Here is a 7,100-nt window from a genome sequence, read left to right on the forward strand (position 1 = left end):
GTACATGTTTCTCCATAAAAATCATCATCCCGCACACACACACACCCACACACCCCCACCAACCCCCACCCCTTGCCATAAATTATGAACGGACCCTAAGCAGTACTAAATGATTTCATTCCAAAAACGAACAGCATGTACAGTTCTAGCACAAGCAAATAAGCCCTATTCCCAGTACGATCTCTCATAAGAAAATTTGTCATATGCCCAAAAGATGATCTTAAGTTATTTGATTTATAAATTGTACCTATACTTATGTATGCCAGTGAAATATTGGGTTATAAAGACATGCAACAAATTAAAATTGTACTTCGATCATTTTGTAAATTTGTATTAAATGTTGGTAAATCAATTCTAAACGTTGCGATACATGGAGAATGTGGTAGATATCCACTTTATGTGAAACAGTTTACAAACTGTATAAAATATTGGATAAAACTTGTTACAACCCACATAAAGAAATTGTTATTTACGTTCGAGTTGGGCCATGTTTGGCTGTATCAAGGTGTTTGAAATGTAGATAGTTGAAAAAGAAATGTTAACTCAAAGAGTCATCGACTGTGCGAATCAAAACTGGCATTCTGAATTATTAGAAAAGAATTCTCTATGATTTTATTTATCCATTAAAACTGTATTTAATCAAGAGTTGTATATTAATGCTGAGAAGAACCAAAAATACAGATGGTCATTACTTCTATTTAGAACAAATTCTAATCGTTTAAGAGTACAAAATGTTAGAAAAGGTTTTTGTAATGTTGAAAATGATGATGCTAAATGTCCCCTGTGTAATATATTAGAAGATGAGAAACATATATTTTATCCATGCACATTATATATACACAATTTAGTCTCCGTATGGAATTAACTGTCTCTTTACAATGTAACATACGTCCGGATAATTTTAAACATTTACTGAATTCAAATGATACAGATACTTTGTTTATATTAGGTAAATATTTATATAATATCTTTAAGATCCATATACAACAATTGTAAAGCGCACATGCATGTCTTTCTGTATATATTTGTATGAATGTGGATCAATTGGCCTTGAAAACAATAAAGATGATGATAAACGCGAACGGTTGTATAAGCCAGCAACCTCATTGTCTCACTGTGACGTTTGATGAGTTTTGATAAAATAAGCAACACTTCAGAGACAAAATAGGGTACGTAGATGTGTAGTGTGATCTCCTGGTTATTATAACAGGAAACAAAGAAATCACCATTGGCTTTCGACACACCAAAGACGACTCATATCTGTCTTTATCAACAAAGCGATATATAGAAGTTGTGCTAAATATATGGGGGAGTTTTGCCTCTCTCAGTCAGTTAAACTTCAATACGAACACGGATGCTGATATAAAAATGCCAACCAGGAGTACATTTTGTGCCCGATTTAAAGATACTTTGCCTTTGAGGTATCTTTTTTTCTATTGGAAGCGTTTCAAACTTTTTGCATTTCGTCAATTGAAGTGTGCATGTCACAAATAACATATCACGGCTTATCAAAGTTGTTTGACAGACTTATCTTTTTGACATCTTACCATTTAACATCAAACGCATGGTCAAAATTCAGCTCATAAAATTTTACCGGACACAGACCAGTTTAGAAGGAAAAGGTCACCTATTAAAACAATCTATAGCTCAAAGACCTTTCATGACTGTCTTACCCAAGGTCTTTTTAACCTGCACGTCTTCTTAACCGTGTATATGTCAAATACAATAGGTTTTGTGTTTCTTTTATCATTTTCATATGTTGATACATGTCATCGTATCCCAGTTGCGTAGATAGATGCTCATGCTGTTGATCATTGGATTGTCTGGTGCTGGCTCGGTTATTTACTGACCGCCGTCCTATAGCTGGAATATTGCAGAGTGTGGCTTTATAAACAAACAAACAAACAAACAAACAAAATGTTCCACGATGTTTACTGAGAATCATTACCATATAAACATATTGAAAGGAATTTCGTGCCATTTGATTGCTAACCAAGCAATTATGCTTAATATGCACACATTCGCTGTCATGTTCCTGTTGTTAGGTATAACTAGGTACAATAGGTTCCCTAAACCTCGTGCTTATGTATGTCCGATGGGTGACCTTGCTGAACGCGTGCCATCGTGAACCGACGGCATAAATCATTATTCGTGTTATCAACCCGTGGTCTGGCTGGCTCAGACAAGACTATTTATTTCTGGTTAAAGGTAGTCATCGAGGGCGCTCATTCCAACGATCCTTCTATTACCACGCTCACTTCCTACACGCTAAACTTCATTCCTGCAGGCTACGTTAGAATGAATCGCGAACACTTTACGAGTGGTCGTTAGATAATCGGGTGGTCAAGCTCGGGAGCTTGGCTGATCGTGTGTCTTTCTCCTTAAACGGCGTGGGACTTCATAATAAAATCAGTCAATACTTCGTTTAGTACTGGTACGTTATTTGCTGGCCACTTAAAAAGTGTTGGACTGTGGCGTAAAAACAATTGTACACATATTCTCGCGTAACAGTTGGAATGTATTGGCCGTCTTAAGAAACAGTTAGTTAACTATTTAAATAATATATTAACGAGATTCAAGAGAGATTTTAAAAAATAGGTTTGAATTTATCGTGATATTATTTGGGGGTTATAAATCGTATTGGAGAAAAGAAAGAACTTGCATCTGTAAGTGTTCTGGGTATGAAATCATTTAGGTGTGGTATATTTGTCTCCTGAATAGGCATGACCGCCTCCGCGGTGTAGTGGTTAGAGCGTCCGCCCGGAGAGTGGAAGGTCGCGGGTTCGATCCCCGACCGCGTCATACCAAGGACGTTAAATTATGGTACTTGTTGGTCCCTGCCTGGCGCTCGGCATTAATGGGTACAACAAGGACTGGTCGGCTCGGAGTCAGTATGATGTGTCTGAGTGGGGTATTCATGCTTCACTGCGGCATGGTATCTCAGTGGGCTAGCACTATAAAACCAGCTTCAGTCTGGGCTAATACAAGCAGCCGCACATACGCATACACACGTATGCACGTCGTCATGAGCGAAATATTCTCAAGCACGAAGTTAAACCCAATTTCACGTCACCTCACCTGAATAGGCTTGCTTAAAAGGAACTGGGAAAGATGACACACTCGGGTGCGCAAGAAAATGATATGAGAAACAATGAAGGGAACGATTAAATGAAGAAGTGGACGGATCTTCAAATCCTCATCAAGGATCATGAGTTTGGGATTAAAGACATAAGCAAGTGCACGTGAGCGGTAACGTAAAGCTCTGTCGGTTTCTCTGGCGTTATTCGAATTTCACCACATGAACAAGTTTTAAAACCGCAGATTACTAGACCTGTAAGTAATTATAAGCCAAGAAAACTTTAAACATTCGCTATTTGCAAAGTTCTCCACCCTGTTTCAATTTGAGGCAAATCAAAGCTTATGTTGTAAGAAACAAGCTTATATGACTATGTTGTTGTCGACAACAGGGTGAGACAGGAGGAGAGTCAAAGTAGTGACATTCTGGAGTGAGTGAGTGAGTATGGTTTTACACCGCTTTTAGCAATATTCCAGCAACATCACGGCGGGGACACCAGAAATGGGCTTCAAGCATTGTACCCATGTGGGGACTCAAACCCGGTCTTCGGCGTCATGAGCGAACGCTTTGACCACTAGGTTACCCCACCGCCCCAGTGGCTGTTTGGAACTCATGGAGTATGCGGACAGGGGCGTGTCACGCTTAGAAACAGCGTTAGAAAGACATATAGGTACATCCCTTTCCTTTTATATAGTACTAGGGTTGGGTCTATATACCTATATGTCTTTCTAACGCTGTTTCTAAGCGGACACGCCCCTGTGGGAGTATGCGGACAGGGTATCATCTTCTTGGTGACTGGGCATAAATCTTTGGGTTGTGTTTTACCAGTTGAATGTTTCACTGATGTGACTCGTTATTGTGTACGCATCTAAATAATGTGAATTATATGATTATGTATTTATGTTTTGTATCTTACAAAATATTTGTTTGATACGTGGAGAAAACTGAGCTGAAAAACTAGTTATCATTTGGGAATAAAAATTTCAACTACCACGTATCCCGTGAAGATCCGGGATAGAACTGTTCTTCAGTAACCCATGTTTGTCCTTAGAGGCGACTAACGGATCGGGTGGTCAGGCTCTCTGACTTGGTTGACACATGTCATCGTACCGCAATTGCGTAGATCGATGCTCATTATGTTGATCACTGGATTGTGTGGTTCAGACTCGTTTAGTTACAGACCGCCGCCATATAGCTGAACTATTGCTGAGTGTGGCTTAAAACTAAACTCACTATTTAGCGCGACAGATGGTAACACTGAAAACACAGACAGTCGTATCAACAGGGGGCTAGGTTTCAGGGTTACACCCTATATTAAAAAGGGGTATAAATCAAGGGCTGATCGGCCTGGGGGCAGTGTAATGTGTCGGAGTAGGGCATCCAGTTAGAATTGTGGCATGGTATCTCAGAGGGATAGCACTATACATGTAATACTGGCATATACCCCTAAGCTCCTATAAGCAGCCACACCTCTCAGCACTGGCACCTATGTGAAACAGTCTTGAATTCCAGGTGAAACCCCATTTCACACCTTTGACTGAAAGTATCCATGATATATAATCTATATAGTTTATATATATAGCAAGAATGCACTGTGCTTGGGGAAGCTGTAGAGAATAAGTCACTTCTGAGAAATAAACTACCCATCAAAAGTTTAGTCTCACTAGTGTAAATGTAGCCACTTACTTCAGTCAACTGTTCTAAACCAGATTTTGCAAAATATTCCATACTGTTTAAAGGTACTGTTTACATAATAACTGATGTATTGTAAAAGAAATTTGTAACATTGAAAAGATTATTGTCATGAGTTCAATAAATGATGAAACTCAGTGAAACCTGGAGAATTCTTAAAACTTTACACCAAAACACAGCTGTTCACATGCACGATATTTGCACATTCTTTTCAGCAATTTGATGCATGATCCTCGTGCAATTCATCTGCATAAGATTTGCAGTTGGTTCCCCCAAGTTAGTGGAGAAATTCATCTTCGATGTAACCACATATATATATATAACATATAGTGAGTGCTTTAAGTGAGTCTAAACTTTTGATGGGTAGTATATAATTGTGAAAAATGGGATTTGCAAAGGCTAGTTTTTCACCCAGTGACAAGATACCCTCTCTTGTTGTGCTGGTGTAGTTCAGGAAGTCACACATGTATGACAAGGCAATTGTTATAAAAGGATGAATTTATTATGACAATGTACAAACTTTGATATTATCTTGGATTATATACACATGAGAATCGTAGAAAACACCTTGTAGAAATCAACAACATGTAACAATGTGTTTATAACAGAACCAAGGCTGCATAAAAGTAAAAATGACTGACTGACAGAGTTTGGTTTTTACGCTGCTTTTAGCAATATTCCAGCAACATCAAGGCGGGGGACACCAGAAATGGGCTTCACACATTGTACCCATGTGGGGATTCGAACCCGGGTCTTCGGCGTGACGAGCAACGCTTTAACCATTAGGCTACCCCACCGCCCCTAAAAGTATAATGAACTGGTTTTAAGGCAAAGTCCCAATCTTGCTGAAATTTGTCTCTTACATTTTCCTTATTTAATTCACATTTGCAGATCTCAATCCATTATCCACTTACTATAGACATACTGCTGGCCTTACAACATGTGACAAAAAAGAATATTGCTTCACAAATGTCAAACTGAGCAGACAGGTTAAACTATGATTTTGTTAAATCATATCCAAAATGGAATGTTTTCTCACAATAAGTAATACAAATGTCAAGGTCAAAGGGGTATTCTTTTTGTATATCAAACACAAATATAAAGGCAAAAATTCACAAAAAGACAATGGGACTACAAGGAATAGAAATACAAGGAACATTTGAGATAATCTGTGTCGCTGCCATACACACATAAAAATTATAAAACATATTTACATGATCATTTACTTAGACATGTAATTTGTCAAACTCTCATGTTTTACAATACTATTAAAATGTAAACTTCTCATCAAATGACAACACTATTAATAATAGCAGTTTAACTGAAATTGCTACTATAGATGCATAGATAACACAGTGAACAGTGAGTGAGTTTAGTGTTTATGCCACACTCAGCAATATTCCAGCTATATGGCGGCGACACAGTGAATAAGATGTAGAGACTCATACTTTTATGCATTTTTTTAATTTAACTGAAACATCATCATAATCTATCACTCAAAAGAAGTTAAACTTATTCTGACATCCAAGTAGCTGTAGGGAGTGGAAATGCCATGTTCTGTTCAGCAGTAGAAAACTGTATCGCTTACTTCAACCACAAAGACTGTGTAAGAATTCTGAACTGTAGAGATTGATGCAGACCAAAGACTGTTGATGAAAGAATTACTGTCAGGTTATCTCTTCCAACCATGGATGATGTTAAAACAACAGAGAAGAATCCTATTTACAGTGTCTTTAACAATTTTTGGCATATGCTTCTAAAGCTGCTCTAAAAAAGCCAAACGATGTCATCAATACATACATTACCTTTTTATGTACAAACAGTGGGACATGGGTATCCAATGCTGCTGATAAGACGTTGGCATCAAGCCATTATAAATATTCTATCTAGCCGTGGAAGTATATACCCATACATATTACAGTTCCTGGAGATGGATGATGGCTCACATGTACACCTAAATCCCTGAAAGGTATGTCACTGAGATTTCAGTTTATATGCTACATCAAAGACAGAACTTCCCACACAGAAGGCAGCAAATCTCATAAGACTCAGCTTTGACAGTATACATATCAACATGATGAGCTGACATACTTGCAAGCCGTGTTAAATGTTAAACATATATTAAAAATAATAGGGCTGGGACGATACACTATGTCACGATATGATACGTATTGCGATATTTTACCTACGTTATGATATGTATCACGATACATACACCTTGAAAGAATGACACAGTATTAAGACTTAAAATGATTCAAGGTATTAGTGTATAACAATAAAACTATTGTAATAAACAAACTCTACATTATGTAATTACACAGACAGGCAGGTG

The 7,100-nt window shown here is 37.8% G+C and overlaps 1 long non-coding RNA gene across 1 annotated transcript; it reads left to right on the top strand.

The window, feature by feature from the left end:
- Positions 1 to 5,591: 5,591 nt before the first annotated feature.
- On the top strand, positions 5,592 to 5,883 carry LOC124258734. The gene is made up of 2 exons (XR_006893664.1): positions 5,592 to 5,797; positions 5,837 to 5,883. It is a non-coding gene; the product is annotated as an uncharacterized LOC124258734 (long non-coding RNA).
- The last annotated feature ends 1,217 nt before the right edge of the window (positions 5,884 to 7,100 follow it).

Source organism: Haliotis rubra, unplaced genomic scaffold (genome assembly GCF_003918875.1).
Source record: "Haliotis rubra isolate DU_JTF1 unplaced genomic scaffold, ASM391887v1 Scf70, whole genome shotgun sequence".
In the NCBI taxonomy this organism is placed as follows: Eukaryota; Metazoa; Mollusca; class Gastropoda; order Lepetellida; family Haliotidae; genus Haliotis; species Haliotis rubra.